We start from the raw sequence: 18861 nt of genomic DNA, 5'->3' as shown, positions 1-18861 counted from the left end.
CAAAGCCCGGTGTCCTGGCGCCTCTGGGCCTCAGTCTCTCAGTCTTGACTGAGGGCCGTGTATACCCTGTTTTACATCACAGCAGTTGGGTTTTGGAGTTAACCCTCTGTCTGCATTCAGGCTTTACTACATGTCAGCTGCGGTTCTGCACTAACTGCCTGTAAAACGGGGCGACGGGGATTCCTGTCTCCTAGGGCCGTGTGCGCAGATGCCCCCCCACCATGCCCGTTGTCGTTACTGATGATAGTATTGTTCTTGGAAGAGCTCATGGAAAAGCAGGTGTGCGTGTGCAGGAGGGGGTCGTGATGCTGCTTCCTCTCACGTGTGGGCAGGATGGTTTTCTCTTGCATCACTGTCTCCCCCGCACATCCTAGTACCTGTCCAGAGTGCTTTCTGTCTCAGTAGTCCCTGAAAGTGTCTTCTACCAACGCAGAGCCCCCCCCCACACACACACACATTCGTGGCCAGGAGAGGCTCGGCACACTCGAGTGACAAGATCAACTGGAAGTAATCCCGATGCATGCCAGAGGTCCTCTTGACCATTGTCCACTGTCTTCTGCTGTCTTCCTGGACAGTCCAGGGCCCTTCCTGTGACCCGAGAGTCCTCTTCCCTTGGGAGGGTGGGGCTCGCCCTCCCCACCCTGATGGCTCTGGGACAGGACCAGGCAAGGCAGGCCTTCTCCAGAAACAGGTGGACTGAGGAGGTGGGGTGAGCAGTGGGCCCCCTGCAGGCACATCTATGTCCAAATCTCTGGAACCTGTGCATGTGACTTTATTTGGGAAAGGGATCTTTGTAGGTGCAGCTAAGTGGAGGACCTTGACACCACCCTGCGGTCCTCGGGAGGGGAGGTGCAAGGACGGATGTTCTTACGAGAGGCGGCAGGTAAGATACACTGAGGGAGGACAGGACAGTGGGCAGCAAGCAGCGAGGCTGGCAGGCCGCAGCCTCCCCGCCCCCCACCAGTTTCTGCCCAAGCAACGGTGGCTGAAGACACAGCGCTGGCCTCGAGGCAGGACTGCAAAAGGTGCAACAGGAAGACAAGGACAAGAAACAGCAGAACCCGGGCCACTTGTTCCCACTGAGGAGTCAAGCGACAGGAAGGTAAGAGAGAGCAGAGTTCGGAGATCTTGAGAAACACCATCAAGTGAAGCCATATCGGCAAGAAGGAGGAAACAACCCCACTTGCGCATGTGCCTGCTGCCCCTCTGCAGAGGACATGGGGACAGATCACTCCCCGGACCACGGAGCACCCTTCTGGGGGGGGCTGAGCGCTCAGCTAGCAATAGGCGAGGAAGAACACGTGAAGCCACGATTACCTTCAGATCACACGATGGGACACTGGAGACAGGACCTGAAGGGCAGCAGTGATGAGGGTTTAGTGACCTCCGGTAGGAGTCTCTAGCAACGGGGGAGTCAAGGGTCTTCGGTGGGACCTGGTGGGACTGTGGAAAGGCCTGCAAGCCTCGGACGTTCAGTGTGGAGTGAGCACAACCAAGTATGGCTAAGGAGTGTTCTCAGAGAGGCGAAAGCTCTCGACATCTGCTCGGCGCTGGGTCTGTTTCTCAACTGACATTTGTTTTTTAGGCACAAGTGGAACCACCAAATCAAGTTTTAATAAAACATCTGCAACTTAATGTACCTGTGGTGAATTGATCTGTTTCCAGAGACTTTCAGATGCCTAAGGCTTGCCCAGCTTTGGTGGGGAAGAGCAGATTGTTACATGTAAAAAGCAAGGAAGCACTCTGTTGTTCCAAATCTCACATTTAACACTAAGGACTAGGAAGTGCAGAAAAAAAAAAAAAAAAGAAATCAGCCAGCACAGATTCTGAACAGGAAGACAACAAGCTAACTACGCCCTAACGGAAGAAAGATGGGAAGGATTACTCCACAAAAAGGGAACGCAGCATTCAGAGGAGTAGCCGATCAGTCCTGGCAGGAGAGACAGTCCAGGAAGATGAAACCCAGTGATCGTCAGCTGTGCCCACCACACACGGACCACGGGTCACAGTGTCCATCCGCCAACCCGATGGCCATGTGCTCACCGTGGCGGGGAGGGAAGGAACCGTCCCAGAGTCGCCTGAGCGACAGGGATCTTGTGCCAGAGCCTCATGAGTTGGCCTGGTGGTGGCTGCCAGCCCCCGGTGCGGGCAGACCCTCCCGCCTGCCACACCGGCTGGTGTAAGACTCAGCACTGGGTCTGAGCTTCGGGAGAAGCAGCCTAGTGGGTGCCAGGGGCTGAGACGATGGGGAAGGATGCAGCCCTGGGCACTTCTTGGGACCTTGAGAGGACAGCAGCAGGACAGGAAAGCCCACACACAGGATGGAAGAGGAGTGGAGACTGGGTGGAAAGCACGCGCCTGTACACACATGCGCACACGCACACACTCCAGTCTCCTGGGGTCCTGGAGGAAGAGCAGCCTCAGCTGGCCCTGACCGTGGAAGAGTCGCCCTGCCCTGTTGGCCTATTGCCTGGGCCCCCGGCTGCACTGATTCCGGGGCCGCCACCCTAGGGTCTGGGCACTTGGCCCTCCTGTGGAGGACACCCCTGTCCTGAACTTCCACTTCCAGCTGTGGTATTCTATCAGCTGGTTTCCACACTACTACTTCCACGTGGCACAAGTGCCTTCATGGCCCCGTGCACCAGAGAAATCCACGGCAGCCACGTCTCAAGTCAATGGCAGCTTATTCTCACTAGTCTTTATTGACAGTGGGAAACGCTCCACTACTGCCTTGAAAGCCAGCAAATAATTCCGTGATAAAAATAGTTCAAAGTAGACGGTACCTACTTTGTCATACAATCAGGAAGTTCACAAAAGATTAATAGAAAGACACAGGGAAACTGTCAAACGTCCAATGTAAAGAGACATGTCGTTTCTATCTCTGTAACAGCTGCATAAGAAATAAGGCACCATGATCTGAGCACATTCCTGGGTGGCTTTTTTATATGCCACCTCAAAATTATAAGTTACGTTGGCTACTTGGATAACCTGAAATGGCTGTCTCCTCAAAATCTACACATGGAGATGGGGCGCCTGGGTGGCTCAGTCACTTAAGCGTCCGACTTCAGTTCAGGTCATGATCTCACAGTTCGTGAGTTCGAGCCCCACGTCGGGCCCCGTGCTGACAGACAGCTCGGAGCCTGGAGTCTGCTTCGGATTCTCTGTCTTCTCCTGTCTCTGCAGCATCCATGCTCATGCTCTGTCTCTCTCTCTATCTTTCAATAATAAAGCAACATAAAAAAATTAAATAAAATCTACAAATGGAGAATGAGGTCCACTCCTTAAACTTGTTTACAAACAAATCTAAACAGCTGATTTCCGTAAGAACAATAAGGCCTTTATTAGAGTTGCACTACATTGTTTCCAGGATCTTGCATCTTGCTCTGTGCTGAGCACCCAGCGCCCTGGCCCGAGGTGGGAGACAAGTGCACCCTGATTGGTCCTCTGAGAGTTCTGCTGCCAGGGTCTAAGGTTCGGGTTGGGGGGGAGAAGGGGGCGGGCAGGGTTTCGGGGAAGAGGTGGCCAGGTTGCCCCACCCAGGCTTTCTGGGGCCTCAGCTCCCAGGTTGTGCGGGTCACTCCAGGCAAACTGCCCAGGCCCCCAGGGACCAGGCTCAGAAACAGCATACCGGCCTGGGAGATTTTCACAGTGTTTCCATCAGCTTTCCACTCCAAGTTTCGTTTAGCTGATAGTTAACACCAGATATTTTTAATCTGTTCACACTGCAGAAGAAAGCATTTCTTGCTAGAAAAAGTGTAGTTAAGGTGAGTCATTAAAATACAATGACAATTGCTGCAAATTAAGTCTGATTATATCAAAACCATGGTTGGAGAGCTAAGGGACATTCGTAAAGGATAATGCAGGCTGTGTCACGGTGATTTTGCAAACGTGGTAAAATCCTTTTCTCTGTCAGGGTTTCTTAACAAACAATTAAACAATGATAATTACAATACGTGCACAGGTTATAAAAGCCCTGTATTTGTCGTAGGATTTATACATACAACCATGAGAGTACATACACTTGAAAGACTAAACTGAGATATAACAACATCAATTGATTCCAAAGGATATTTATAGCCCGGATATATATGAAAGTAAGGAACTATCTATAGGGAGTGACAAATTTACAGAAATGTGCGAAACATTAAATGCTAAATGAGTTTCTCGATCCTATTCACGAATTTTTCAGTAATTAAATACTGTAATAAAATATCTCAGCGTCCATATAACAAGGATTAACAGATGAAAGATCTGGTTGAAGTTTCAAATGTAGTCACTGCTGGGCTCTGCGTGCTGCAAGACCATCGGTAGAAGCAGTGTGGGTAAACTGCAAGATAAAGGAAAGAATCAGTCTTAAGACATCAGCCCGAAAAGCACCTTCCAGGGCCCCAGGTGGGGCCTAGCACGTGCCCCCCCTCCCCAAAGACCTTCCTGGCTGAAGAGATTTGAGAATCTAGAGAACATATGAAGCATTTTGCATTACCAATGAGAATTATTCGATTGAGTTCATACTGGCTTAAGACTGAAAGTTACCAAATTAAAAAAAAAAAAACAAGATGAAGGAATCAATCAACTATTCTTTTTTTTTTCAGGATTTTATGTAATCTCCACTCCAAAATGGGGCTCAAACTCACTACCTTAAGTTCAAGTGTCATAGGCTCCATCTGGCCTCCAGCCAGGAGCTCCCAACAATCAAACACTGTGGCTGAGACAGGAAAACAGAATGAGAGGAGAACAAAGCCCACCCCCCGAGGCCCTCAGATCAGGGAGAAGAGGGCTGGGCTCCGGGGCCCACACCCGAAATCTCCAAGTTCAAACTCAGCCCCTCAGAGGGCAATGTGCTTCCACTTTTAAAGCTAATCTCTCAACTGAGAGGCCACCAGCGTCACTCACGTGAGGACTAGAATCCTCTTGGGCCTGGTTCATTCAAGAAGGTGTGCGTAAAACAAGCCAGCCAGGGCCTGCTGACCTAGGAGTTCCACCAGACCAGGCAAAGGCCACTGCCACTTGCTCCCGAACGACCGGGAAGGTCAGCTCAGACCTGGAAAATCTCCTACTGCTCCGACAGCAATCCTGCCTCCCTACCACAAAAGACATTAGCAGACACTGAAGCCAAACTTCTTTTTTTACGAAAAGAGTGGAAATACAGTTTTCTCCGGAAAAACTGAGAACACACCAACCTCGTAAGTGTAAGCACACAAACACCAGAATCCTCTTAGCAGGTGTAGAGAAGTTCATGTGTCTGTGTGTGTGTGTGTGTGTGTGTGTGCATGTGTGTGTGTGTGTGTGTGCGTGTATGTGTATGTGTGTGTGAGTCTGTCTATGTGCATCTGCGTGTCTGTGTATTTCTGAAGTCCCTAAGTGAGCCTGCTGTGGCTGTCCTGGCTCACATGGACATTGCGCAGACAGGACACGGGGTGTCCGACTGTGGCCTGCATGGACGGTGCCCTCTACTCACCAACAGGTGGTGTCGGCAGGATTAAGACATGACTGCCTGAATCTAGCCTCTGTGGTGCAGATACTATGCCTGCTCCAAGCAACACAAGGGGCAGCGTGCAAATGCAGCATGCGGTTAGTCTTGAAATAGCACATGAGGGCACAAATACAGCCACACACATTCCAAACCACAGCAGCAACCACTGAGGGCTCCCGGGGCACTTCTGAGTGGGGTTCTCTCCACCCGCAAGCAGCCGGGGGAGTCCCCGGGAGTTCACTCTCAAATAGCAATGGGGCAGTAGAGGCCATGAAAACACTTTCGCCGTGTCCATCTGCCATCTTGTGAAAGAGGGGCCAGGGCTGCCCATCACATACATAGCTCTGCAAGTGTCGCTCTGAGGCTGGTCCAACGCTCTGAGGACACCCACGATGCCTAGTTGTAGTAGTTGAGAGAATACGCTAATATTCCATCAGATAGAAAAGTTAAAAAAATCTCTTTCACTGTGAAACTTTGATAAGCAGAAGTGAGGAGTAACCTTAGATCATTTGAGCCTGAGCATGCCATAGCATCTGAACGCCTTGTTACATATTAAGTCGGCCATTCTCCATCAGTGTTCACATTCCAACCCAAGAGCCTCCCATACCTCCGCCAAGAGGCTGGGGCAGAGCAGCACGTCACATACAGACCAGCAGCATCTTCTCTGGCTGCATAGAGGACAGAGAGGAAGTGACCCAGAAGCCTGCAGGGAGAGTCTCGCTGACCCAGCAGGTAAGTCAACAGTGTCTTGATCTACATTGCTATCTCTAAGAAGGTGCCCTCCTGAAGCTTCTATCATCATCCTGGGAAATTACAGGACACATTGTGAAATGAAAACCAAAAATATATAGTAAGGTTACCAGCCCTTTAAAATGACCTCACTCTGCAAGTTTGTTACAGCTGTTTACCCCCATTCCTGAGAGCCATTGGGGGCCCCCTGCCCAGACGGCTGCCCCAGGCGGTAAAGGAGGCAGGGCCATATTTGTGCCAGGACCCTGACCGGGCACAAGTCAGGACAGTCCTGGGCTGACTGGACCTGCCGCACTGTCTTTGTGAAATCACCTTCCTGCTATACAAGATACTACCTTTTTGTTTTCAAAACAGTCTTTAAACTGCGGACAGTGCTACACGCTAAGACAGTCCCACCGCACCCTTTCACGTGTCCTATTCTCGTCACACTCGAGTGTTCTTATGGCAACGAAGACAGTCTTAAGTAGTGGTGTGGGAGTAAATCAGTCCTGGTGTTGTATAAGGAGAAATCAACACTTCGTGTCTTTTTAAATAAACGACTGTAACCTTCCCCCAGAGCACAGGGCCCTGGACTGCAGAGAGACCTCCAGCCGCCCCCAAAGGCAACTTACAGGCTCTATCGCCAGGCTGCCGTCAATGTGTTATGATGTGAAAAATATTTCTCAAGACTATCAAAAGTCAAATACCAAAAGGAAAGAAACCAAACTCCTCACCTCTGGTAAAATATTGGTTTCTCAATAGCTCGTTGGTTTGGGTGTTTTTTACGTTTTTGCAGGTACATTTATGTAGTTTTGAAAGAGACACAAACAGTATGAGTTGTGGAAGGGCAGAGGGCTAGGGAGAGAGAGAATCCCAAGCAGAATCCCCATTGTCACCGCTGAGCCCAACGGGAGGCCCAAACTCACGAAGTGTGAGATCATGACCTGCGCTGAAAGCAAGACTCAGATGCTTAAATGATTGAGCTACCAGGCACCCCTGTTTGTTAGATTTTCAGAGAGAGAGGGAGAGAGAGAGAGAGAGAACGATTGTGTGTGAGTGAGATAGGGGCAGATAGAAAGGGTGACAGGGGACCCAAAGCAGGCTCCACGCAGACAGCAGCCAGCCCAATGCTGGCCTCAGACTCACAAGCAGTGTGATCATGACCTGAGCCAAAGTCAGACACTTAACCAACTGAGCCACACAGGCGCCCCGAAGCTCATTTGCTAATAAATTAAGAGCTAAGCTTAACTTGTAAGGTAAAATTATCTCCGCATTTGGAAGAGTAGTCTGGTACATGATTCCTACAAACATAATAATCTACGTTCCTGTTTTTTTTTTTTTTTTTTTGATTTTACTTTTAGGAAATCTCTACCCCCAACACAGGGCTCAAAGTCACAACCCAGAGATTATGAGTCACGCTGTCCTCTGACTCAGCCAGCCAGGCATGCCCAAATATAATACTTAACAGTTAACGCAAATTTAGAGATCATTAGGCTGAAAACTTATTTCACCAACCCTTTGGTCAGTCCCCATGACCAAAAGGTGGTTCAACTCCCATTCCAAGATAGTACGAGGCTGAAGTCACGAGCCAACACCCCAAAAGTTATGTCAATCTAAAGGATGACAACATATTGCAATAGCGTCGAAACCAAGACTTCAAACTCAAAACAATACCCATTGAATCCTAATAGTGTATTTTCAATCAGAGATGTTAATGTGGAGTCCATTAATGGGCTTGATTTACTTATCTTTGAGAGGCAGAGAGACAGCATGAGCAGGGGAGGGGCAGAGAGAGATGGAGAGAGAGAATCCCAAGCAGACTCCAAGTTGTCGGCACGGAGCCCGACTTGGGGCTCGACGCCACCAACTAGGAGATCATGACCTGAGCCCAAAGCAAGGGTCGAGCGCCGAATCATCTGAGCCCCCCAGGAAGCCCACAGGAATGGGCCTTTGGGGAGAGGGGTCCATGCTCTCCGGGAAATTAGACAAGGGTGCCGTGGAGGGGGGTTTGCAGTGGGGACACTGAGGGCATTCCCAAAGGTGTACAGTGTTCTGTAGAAGGATCAAAAGATTCCTGATTCTCCACTGAGCCCATGAGTCAAACAGAATTCCACAGGGAAATCAGAAACAGAAGCCATGAAACTTCCACGTGGCACACGAAGCAAGAGTGTTTCTCTCTCCACATAAGAGCTAAACGCACGCCAGTCTCCCGAGCCTGTGAGGGGAAGGGACAGGCAGAGCTCAGGCAGGAGGAGGCAGCACCGAGGACTCCGTGCCGCGCAAAACAGACCGGGTTTGGGGAGAGAGGACTAGCTGTGCGGTGAAGCTACGCGCTGCCTTGCTCCAATACAGGTTGCGGGGTCTCCAGCAGGAGAGCAGTGGGCGGGTGCAGACGGCCCGGTGTCACCTGTGTGTTCTGGGTCGGGATCTGCACCAGAAGCGCCAGGGCGGTGACATCGAAGGTCCCGTCTAAGGCCATCAACGTGCCGTGAACTCCACCGTCTACGCGATTGTTGGCCTCCTCTTTAAGGCCAATCGATAGGACCCAGCGAATCACCGGGTCCTTCCTCCAAACCAGCACCTCTGCCGACAGTAAACACCCATGGCCACGGTGGCTGCCGAAAGCTCTCTCCATCACATCCACACCCTGTGATGCAGGACAAGGATCTCCGCTCTGTGCCCCAAGCCTATGCTTCAGCTGCACACTCCGGGTGTTCTGGAAAACCTTCCTCCCGTCAGACAACACTGTTGGCCCCGAGCCTGGGCGCCTTGTCACTTCAACACAAACGTCTCAGTTCTAATCGCAAAGCCCGCTTTGTGGACTCAGTTGAAAATCAGAGACACCTGCAAAGACTCCCCAGCATATGAAGAGACTGTGACGGGACACCTCACTTTCATGCAAAGTAATAAATATTGCATCTCCTTTAGGAGACATCGAAAAATCACCAGATGATTCACTAGTTACTTCTGGTGAAAGACTGCTTCTGTCAACTGTGAAGAGATTTAAAATGAAGTACACAGTACAGGAAACACATATACCCAGTTCATTTCCAAGGTCTTTCACTAGGTAAAATAACAGTTGTTCAAACACATGGACACGCTTAAAACACTTACAGATCGTGATTACATTTCTCTGTAAGAACTCTGTAAGAACTCTGTAAGAACTCTGAGACTCATTCTCCTGAGGCGGACATTGTCAACACTAGGCACCTTTCGTGGAGCCTTATGGGGCTCTACCTCACCGCCACCTCCCTGAGAACTTCACTCCTCATAGCCCACTGTACCCAGAAGCCTTACCAGAAACAGTCGGTTAACACATATTTTATAAGTGACGTGTATATGCTGTATTCCTTCATAAAACAAGGTAAATGTGATTAAGAAAACCATAAAGAGGGGAAAATACGTTTACAATACTCTACTGCATGGAAACACATAACTTGCATACAAGTGGACCTGATCTTCAAACCCTGGCTGTTCAAGGGTCAACCGTATGTTTCTGGGACTGGCCATGCATGTCCACAGAGACCACAGTATGATCCACTCTCAGACACTGCGTTATACCTATGGTAACCCAGAAGCCAAGTCAGCGATTTGAACATCTCAGCCCCGGAGAAAGTCACCTACACACACTCTGTGAAACTGAATCAAATGCTGGGGCAAACGACTCAATAAACGCTGTCCTCATATGACCAAGTACTTAAACCGTACCTCCCGAAGATGACAAAAGAAACGTAGGAAACACAGTGAAATGTTTTGGCCAATTTTGTGACCTCTGGACTTACAAGACATACACATTTCTGGGAGCAGTGGGTGTGAGAGCCAGAGGGCACTTTCACGAATCTTAATGTTTTCATTACAGAAAGTATAAGGATGTGGAAGAAAACACACCGGCAACATCTAAGGGACCGAATTTTCCCAGCATGGTTCCAGGAGCAAAAGGCCCTGGAGGCCTTTTTATGTCCGTGGAGGACATAATACTGCTTTGCAGCTATAGAGTCTATTGAACAAACGAACAGCTACTGCTTTAAAAACAGGTACAGCTGAAAAGTGCTCAGCAAGGTGACAAGCAACACAATGCTTATTTTTTAAAGTTTTTGGTGTTTTTCAGCTTGTCCGCCCAATTTGCTGAGTCCCAGGGCACCTTGGGAAGGGTTTTCAATTCAGTGGCTCCAATCCAGTGGCTGTGGGGAAGCAGAGTGATGAAATGGGAGGTGGGGGGTGTCCACAGCCACGTGAGGTCTCCCGACACGGGGAGGGGTCTGCAGGCAGAGAGACCACGGATCTAGAGGAATGAGGCCAGTAAGACCACCCACACGCTGGAAACACGCAGGGGACACCAACCTGGTCAGGCAGGCTCGTCGCTAGCGTGGCTGGGGTGGACCTTTTGTCTTCTGGTGAGCAACCAGCGGATGGATTTTGTGATGCCCTTCTTCTTGGGGGCGTTGGTCAGTGAGTCCTGGCTATTGCTAGTTTTGCTGAGGCTGCTCAAGGGGCCATCCCGAGAGCCTGGGGATCTGGGGACGCACAGGAGAGCATCTTCCACGCGTGCTCGTCACACGACACACCGCCCCACGTGATTAGAAGCACAATCCCCCAGCTTCTAGGGAGGGCTGCGCCCTGGGAGCTGACACTCTCTCCCTCCCAAGTATATCTGGAGTCCAAGCACCTTGGGTTGAGAACGCTCGGCACCCCACCCTGGCCGTGACCCGGGAGCACGGAGGACATGCACACCTGAGCCACCCCAGGACGTGGTGCGAGGAACAGAGAGGCTGCTGGAGCTGCCTGGTGGGGGTGGGGGGAAGAGAGCATGGCTCCTGACAGCCCCACAGGGCACAGTGCGGCCCAGGGGAGGAGCCCTAGGGAGCATGTCACCCAGGATCCCCCGGGAGGAAAAGGGAGGTCTCAGGACGGCTGGTGCGTAGGATCTGAGCAAACGAGGCTGCCCTACAGCCACCAGCATCACAAGACTCTGGTCTTTTCCCCCTGCCTTTTGCTCTGCTGGCCACACCCAGGGCACCCAGGCAGGTATCCCAAGAATGACGTGCACGTAAACTCGGTTCATTGGCCTCTCTTTGGAATCGCTGTTCCGACCCTTTCTCCCCCATGTAGAGATCAAAGGTTTCTCAGAGCTGAAAACCAGCGCACAGGCATGTCTCCTACGATGCCTGTGCCCCTTACTTTGTGGCGTCCCTGATGTCCTCGTGGCTGGCCTTGTGCAGTGCCCCTTGCTGCAGCCTGTCCAAGCTCAGGGACCTCTGGGAAGAAGGAGCTGACGGTACACATCGTGTCCTTGCCGTGCTATCTTGTGACTCTTCCTCCAAAGGCAGCAACTGTGGGGTGGAGAGGAGAGTGACATGAGTTCACCGTGCACCCAGACAGAGGAGCACACAGCCCTGAAATCACAGGCAGCAACTCATTTGAAAAGCTATGAGCTGTGCTTTGTGCAGCGTCCAAAACGACTTCCTAGGATCGGCCTAACGCCAGGCGAAAGGGTGGATTCGCGTCCGGGCAGTGGGCCCACTGAGACCCCCAGCCCATCTGCACCGAGGGGTGTACCCTCCCCAGGACCTCCCACCACCAGGAGCCTGGCCACAGAAGGTAGAGGCGGAGACCCAAACCATGTCACCATACACCACGGCCAGCTGAGAAGGAAGGTGTTTGTTTCCTGACGCCATTCAGGGCAAACCCTGGTGAGCACGGAGCCCTCCCATGCACGATTGTCCAAAGCTCTTTGTTTGGGGGAAGTGGAGCGAGCTTGTGGCCTAATCCACTGTCACCTCTGGTGGCGATGCAAGGCTGGAATCTACGGGGACGTGTGTAAAGTGACAAGGCACCCAACCCCCTGACCCCACACTCGGGTCTGACTTCTGCTTCTCGGGGACATTTCGGTTGATGTTACAAACTGATGGACTCATCTGAAGCTTACAGACAGTCTGCTCGACACGGTGGAGACACAGCGTCCCTTGGCTGCCGTCACGACAAATGAACCCCTTCAGACTCCATTTTTCCTTGTGTGACAGGCTGTGGGTCTGCAGCTATGTGGCTGTGGGCCCTGGAAAGGACCGTGGGGCCATGGACCCGCCAGCGTTACGACCCTTGACAGGTCCTGGTGGTGAGGCAGGGCCGGATCTCACGAGACACACGTGTAGGACTGGTGAGACAGGCACAGCCAACTGGGTTTGTACCAGGGCCTCCGAAGCTGCATGGGGCTCGGGACACCCATGGCGGTCAGCACCAAGTGGAGCTGAGCTCAGGGAAGACACAAGCTTAACCAACAGCTCCAAAACACCTGCCTCCTCTCCTGATTTCCTGACAATCATCAGACAACAAAAGGCTACCTTAGCAGGCTACAAATTATCCACATAAAACCAAACAGGGTCAGACTCGCTCAACACAAGTAGGTTTCATACCCAGGTGGAAGCAAGGATATGGAGAAAACAAACCCAAAAGGGAACAGGACAGGGAGCCACACTAGCGACCAGGCTATGAGGTGAGCAGAGACGGAGGGTTCCGGGAGCACACCCTCCCCTGTGTCACAGCGCAGTCCACACACAGGCCCCCGCCCAGCACTGGGTCCTGCCAGACTTGTGCCTATGGGCCATTTCAGTCTCAACCAAAACGGGAGGCTCCCGCCAGGCTGGGAAGTGCAACGCCCGTGCTGGCCCTGTCTGCATGGACCTGACGCCCACTGCCCGTACACCTAGACTTCATCCCCCAAAACCTCCAAAGAGCCCTCCAAGTAACCATCAGTGAGCTGCGGGAGCAGGCCGTCCTGCCTGGGTGTTCATCACAAGACCCTCTGTTCCTTGAGAAAGTCTTGCTACCGAAGAAAAGGCAGCACGAGCCAGCAGAATGCAGGGCGTGCTCTGTGCCCCGGCGCCGATGTGAGCTCCTGATCTCTGAGGACCGTGCACCGAGGGGCAGGGTGTGGACACCCCAAGGGCCATGAACCTTTCACTGTCTTCCCTTACCAGGCGACCAAAGCAGGAAAAAAAGACGGTGATGAATACACCCCGGTCACAAAACAACCAGGGACCGAACTGGCACTTGAACGCAAGAATTCAACTGAACGGACACACCGTCTGTGCAGTGGAGGGGCTCCCCCAGCTGCCGCCCAGCTCTGTATCAGAGGCACGGCCCTGTCAGCGCATGGCTGGGAAGGTCTGGGATGGGGGTCCGGTCCAGGGAGCAAGGCATCCCAGTTATGAGGCGGACTCTCTGGTCGAGGGTTCCGTCCCGAGGCACGGCGCTTCCCCATGAGAATGGGCACACCCACATCATTGTCCTCTGGACACAGGAGGTGGCCTGTCCCAGCGAGGGGCACTGTAAATGGGAGAAGGGCGCCCGAGCAAAGGTGGGGTATGTGGCAGAGTGGTGTCGTGGCCAGTGTTTGCCCGGCAAAGTGTCCTCATGCACAGGATGAGCCTCATGCCCAGGCTCTCAGGCTCTGGTTGCACATCTGGAAATGGGCTAACCACACAAGCTGTGGCTCGCGGGGATGTCTGTGAGGGCCAGGTCACAGGATCCTAAACCACTGCACACACCAGGTGGCGAACCCTAAGAGCTCTCTGAATGCTGCTGGCTACGGCTGTCAAAAGTGGTGATCTCGAAATCGAAACTCTATGCCTCTGCTTCAGTAATTTCTCTTCCTAGAAACTTCTATGTCTCATGGAACTAAGTACGCAGCGCAGCGAGCAAGACACAAACGCGAGACAACGGTGAGCTCTGGTGGCCGTCGCAGGTACCGTGGAAACCGCACGCCGCGCTCGAGCTCCCAGTGGCTCCTGTACTTCCCCGCACACGCCAGCCGCTCGTCCTTACCCAGCTGTGGTGCTCACTGTGAAGAGATGGGCACTCTCCCCCACACCACACACAAACACAGCTAGGTTGCACTACGAAACACTTTCGCTTTCTCCGATGCTTCCTTACATCACTAGGCTGACAGAGGCATGCAAAGGAAGGAAGAGAAATCAGATTTACTGCACACTTGGAAGCTACAATTTCCCAGACCAAACGAGGCAAACATATTTTAAAGAGAACAACAGGACGGATATAATCGAGAGAAGATTTAGAAACAACCACGCCTGGAAGCAGCACTTTGTTCCACCACACATCTGAATGTAATAGGTTATTCGACATTTACCAGAGACACTACCAATTATCACTCAGGGATGGAAAACTCCATTACAACATACACAACTTATTAAAACATGGCATCTTGTAGAACAGAGACATCTAACAGGTGCCTATTCGAAACTTTCCTGTAACTGTTCTCCTTGTTGAAAACCAAGTTACACTTTTACAGTATCACCCTAGGGGATGCCGAAGTTCCCGCAACACCTTGGATAACACCAAACAAACCCACTCTGTTAATGCCCTGCTGGACGTGAATGTGAAATCCTGACCTAGAATTTGATTGACAACCTCTCACAAATCACTGTGCTGGTTACAGGAGGGTGTCCTGGGCAGGTACGTGATAAAAACGGGCTCAGGGGCAGGTGCCGGCTTCACGTTGTAGGAGTCCTGAGTTTCAGTGTAGAAGGCAGTACTTGTGCTCAGTAAGCCCATGAGATTTGGAGTCCTGAACACGAGTGTCGGCACCGCAAAGCGTGCTGTCTGTATCGAGCTTCCGTTCGTCTATGCTCAGTGCCTTATCTCTTTTGAAGAAACACTTCGTTTACAAATTATTATCTGGATCATACCCGTATCCTCCTGTACTATACAGTGATACGCTAACGACAATTTATGCCTATTGGGGCAAAACCCCACTCTCTAATGACAAATGAAGATACAGGAGAAACAACACGAGCCAGCCACGAGTGACCACAGACGCTCCAGGGCAAAACAGCAAAATGACAAAACACAAACCACAGAACTTTTACCCTGTGTCTCCTTCCAGCTAGCACTGCGTCTCTGCTCCCAACCAGAGTTCAAGTCCTCCAGAAAGCTGCCCCTACTGTGTCTACACAGACTCTGGAACTCTGGCGAGTGGGCTTTAGCGCAAGGGCTCCTGGACCAGACCACCGTGGTCCTCGGCCTCCACCTTGCCTGGCCCCACCCAGCACGACCAGGCCACCGGGCTCCCTTTCCCTGAGCACCTGGCTCACTGAGACCAAGCTCACCGCTTGGTCTCTGCCAGTTCTGTCTCTCTCTCTCCACTGCCACACTGGGCAGTGCCCAGAGAGCCACCCTTGCACTCTGGGGCTATCCACAGGTGCCCATCTAGGGACTTGTCAATCATCTGTCAAACAGAAATAGATAACTAACACACATATCACCTTTTACTTCCCATTCGCTGCTGGTCTCCCCTCACTACACTGTGCACACATAGGGGTGCAGGCCTCTCCTCTGACTTTTTATCTATTTATTGTTTTCTTTGTTTTATTTCAAGTGGGGGAGGAGCAGAGAGAGGGAGAGAGAGACAATCCCAAGCAGGCTCCAGGCGCGGTCAGCGCAGAGCCCCATGCGGGGCTGCGGGGCTCCGGGTCTCGATCTCACAAACCCAGAGATCGTGACATGAGCAGAAATCAGCAGTCGGACGCTTGACCGACTGAGCCACCCGGCGCCCCTCATCTGGGTTTTTCAGTCGTGCTGCACCCTAGCCTGGGACGATATCTGCACCAAACTTGTTCCATGACTACAGGTGCTCAAAACTTACACAAATATATAAAAATATACGCGGCTGAAGAGACAAAGGACAAAAGTACTTAAACTCCAAAGGTGAATTCTTTGTTGTTTAAGGATGAATACACATGTTCATTTAACCTTCGTTAGCGTTTCAAACCCTTACTACTTTGCATTGTGCTGTGCTTAACACTAGGTCCTATCTGAATCCACATTGCTACTTTACACAAAGAAAGAACAAAAGCTCTCAAAAGTAAATTCTAAGGCAGCAAAAGAAGAATGGGGGAAGGGGAAAAGAGAAAGCAGCCTATCAGTCCTTTAGTTCCAGAAGAGCCTCACAGACAGAGGAAAAGGCAGGTGACATTGGAGCAGGCAGGTGGGTCCCACGAGAGCCCCCAGAGGATGGAGGTCCTTGCCTTGGAAGGCTCATGTCGCAGACGGGCCACACGGCCTTTCCGGTGGCGCCGCAACACCGCGCTGCTGCTGCTGCTGCTGCTGGCATCCGTGGGGCTGTCCGCCAGACGGAACCTGGAAGCTGGGATGCTGCCGACGTGCGTCCGCCTGAAATACGGAGGAAAACAATCAAACAAACACGCACACACACACCAAGGTTGTTATCTAAAGAAAAGTGGACTTTGTCAGCCAGGCCAGAACCCATCCATTGGGAAAATGAGGTCAGAGAAAAAGGTCTCCAAGGAAGGCGTCTTTGCCCCCGGCTCCAGTGCAAGCCCGCTAGCCGGGCCCTGTGGAGACAGGGTCTCCCGGGCCCAGCAGGTGCAACGCATCCCCGCGGCCCAGACGTCCCCGAGGTGGAGCAGCGCCTGCCCCCAGTCAAGCTGTCGTCCTGCGTGTCTGCACCACCTCCTGCCCAACTGACCGGAAAGCACTCCTATACGTCCCTCTGGCCTTCACCTGCCATCGGCCCACGTGTGCCAAGGCCCTTGCTGTGATGCCAGGTGACCCCAGGTTTTCCTCCACCAGCCACTATCGGGCGCCCCAGGGGCAGTCGCAGCAGGATCCTCGGGAACCACACCTCGCAGCTCCCGTACACAGGAGGTGGCAATGCGCCCGGTGTTTCCAAGGCAAAAGCGTCTCTGGCCTCTGTGCAGTTAGACTAACAGACAAATGTCCCCCTTGGCCACAGAAGTCTCCAGAAAAGTTCCATGGAGCCCCGAGCCCCTAGGGTGGAGTCACTTAATTGGGCTGTCAGCTGCTCCCCTCAGCAAAGGCTCTGGGCACGAAGCTCTGGGCAGCAGCTGTGAAGGAGCACCGGCCAGCGCACGTGCCCGGCCTCAGCCACGGGCTCACCCTCCACACTTGAACCCTGCACGGGAGTCCAGTGGCTCCTTGCTCTCTGGAAAAGAAGAGAGGCTGCCTTCCATTTCACCAATCCTTATGGTCTCGGGAGACAGAACACGCCCATCTGATTCACATCAACTAGAGAGGGGGCCCCTGGCGTCACCCCTTGTGGCCTGGAGACAGAGCCACCACGACAGGGCGTCTCCTCTTTGGTGCTTCAAGCTCTTCTCTGCAGCCTTTCAAGAAACGTCATTGACACGTGCTGCTTCAGGGTACTGATTGCTTCTAAGACAGCCAAGTCGGGACTGCCCGCTGGCCACAACCACCTTCCCCTCCTCTGGTCCCCCCATTCCCAGAACAACTGCTCACCTGAGCTCAGGTGGTCTAGCTTCACCGCTGTGCGGCCACGACACATCGCCAATCGGGGAGAGCCACACACGCCACCCCGCATGGGACCTGGCATGGTTCATGGCTCCACTGAGGTTCGCGTGTGTCCCCTGACTCTGACACCCTATCTCAGGCTCCCTGGCTCCCGACCCCACCACCCTGCACCCAGTCCTATCCCAGAGCTCTCTCCCATCTGCCCCGCCTGCATGTGGAAGTGGGTCTGACACCTTTCTTTTCCTCTGCAACCCAGACCATGTCATCTTGCTAGAGGACGACACAAACAGAAGACGTGGCTATGAGGTCGTGCCAGGAGGGCTCAGCTTTCCAGCCTGCCTGCCGCCTTCCCAGTCTCGTCCCCACGGCCTCTGACCACTCACGGCGACACAGCTCCCAGCAGCCTCTCTTCTGCCACCAGACGAGAGAGCACTTTGGGAGATGGCTTCAAACAGACCCTGTTCCTCAGCCGGTCTCCTGCCCGGAGACTTCTGACCACAAGGCCACCTGTGACCGCGGCCAATGCCTCCGCAACCACGGGAGCACTGCGATCCTCTCTATCTTTCTCCTTGGCCAGCTCACCTCAGGCGGGTGACGGGCGTGGACGTCCCTCTTATGGCAACTGCCCCACGGTGCCACCCTCCAGGGGCCTGCACAGCCCCTTCCCTTGAGAACTCCAACATGCACTCGAGTGGCCTGCACCGCATCCACTGTTTGCTCCCTTGGCCTCCTCACACATACCCGTCTTCAAGCCCTGGAATGGTGACGCTCAGCACACTGGTGTCTTGCTGGCGAGGATCTCCGTCAGCCAACCAAGAGGCTGCTCTGTGCCTGGATCTTCCTGGGTGCTTCTCTCTCTGGACACACATTCGCTGTGCCACCAGTACTTCGGTGGACAGGGAGGGCCGCTTGTGACTCTACCTGCACTGACTTCTCTCTCCTACAAGCAGGCTCAACAAGGACAGCCACAGCACACCCTCGACTCTCCCGAGAGCCCCCGTCGGCAGCCGAACAGACCCCAGTGAGGCCTGAGTGGGCCTGCCTTTGGAGCAGGAGCCTCCTTCCTGCACCTAAGGGGGCCTAGTCAGCTACTCGAGGCACTGTCACACCAGAATGACTCTCACATGGTACCCATTTCCTACAAAGAAGCAAGCAAACCTTTTAATACCTCGCTGACAATTACTGTCTGCAGGACGCAGCTCACAAGCCGGCTGACCCACTCCCTCACAGGCGACTCACCAACGTCCCAACAGAGTTACAGCGATTACATGTCATTCTCCAGTCTTTTCAAACATATAAGAAACTGCGAGCACTGCGCTAACCCCACCAATGTCAAGGTGACCTTCACAATCATG

At 52.7% G+C, this 18861-nt stretch overlaps 1 long non-coding RNA gene across 1 annotated transcript; it reads right to left on the bottom strand.

The window, feature by feature from the left end:
* Nucleotides 1-3956: 3956 nt before the first annotated feature.
* LOC122478605 lies at nt 3957-11532 on the bottom strand. The gene is made up of 3 exons (XR_006296113.1): nt 11381-11532; nt 10544-10716; nt 3957-4327 (listed from the first exon to the last, which is right to left on the bottom strand). It is a non-coding gene; the product is annotated as an uncharacterized LOC122478605 (long non-coding RNA).
* Nucleotides 11533-18861: the final 7329 nt, after the last annotated feature.

Source organism: Prionailurus bengalensis, unplaced genomic scaffold, assembly GCF_016509475.1.
Source record: "Prionailurus bengalensis isolate Pbe53 unplaced genomic scaffold, Fcat_Pben_1.1_paternal_pri Un_scaffold_107, whole genome shotgun sequence".
Taxonomy (NCBI): domain Eukaryota; kingdom Metazoa; phylum Chordata; class Mammalia; order Carnivora; family Felidae; genus Prionailurus; species Prionailurus bengalensis.
Note: the sequence above shows the minus strand (reverse complement) of the source record. Positions and strands in the feature narration are given on the sequence as shown.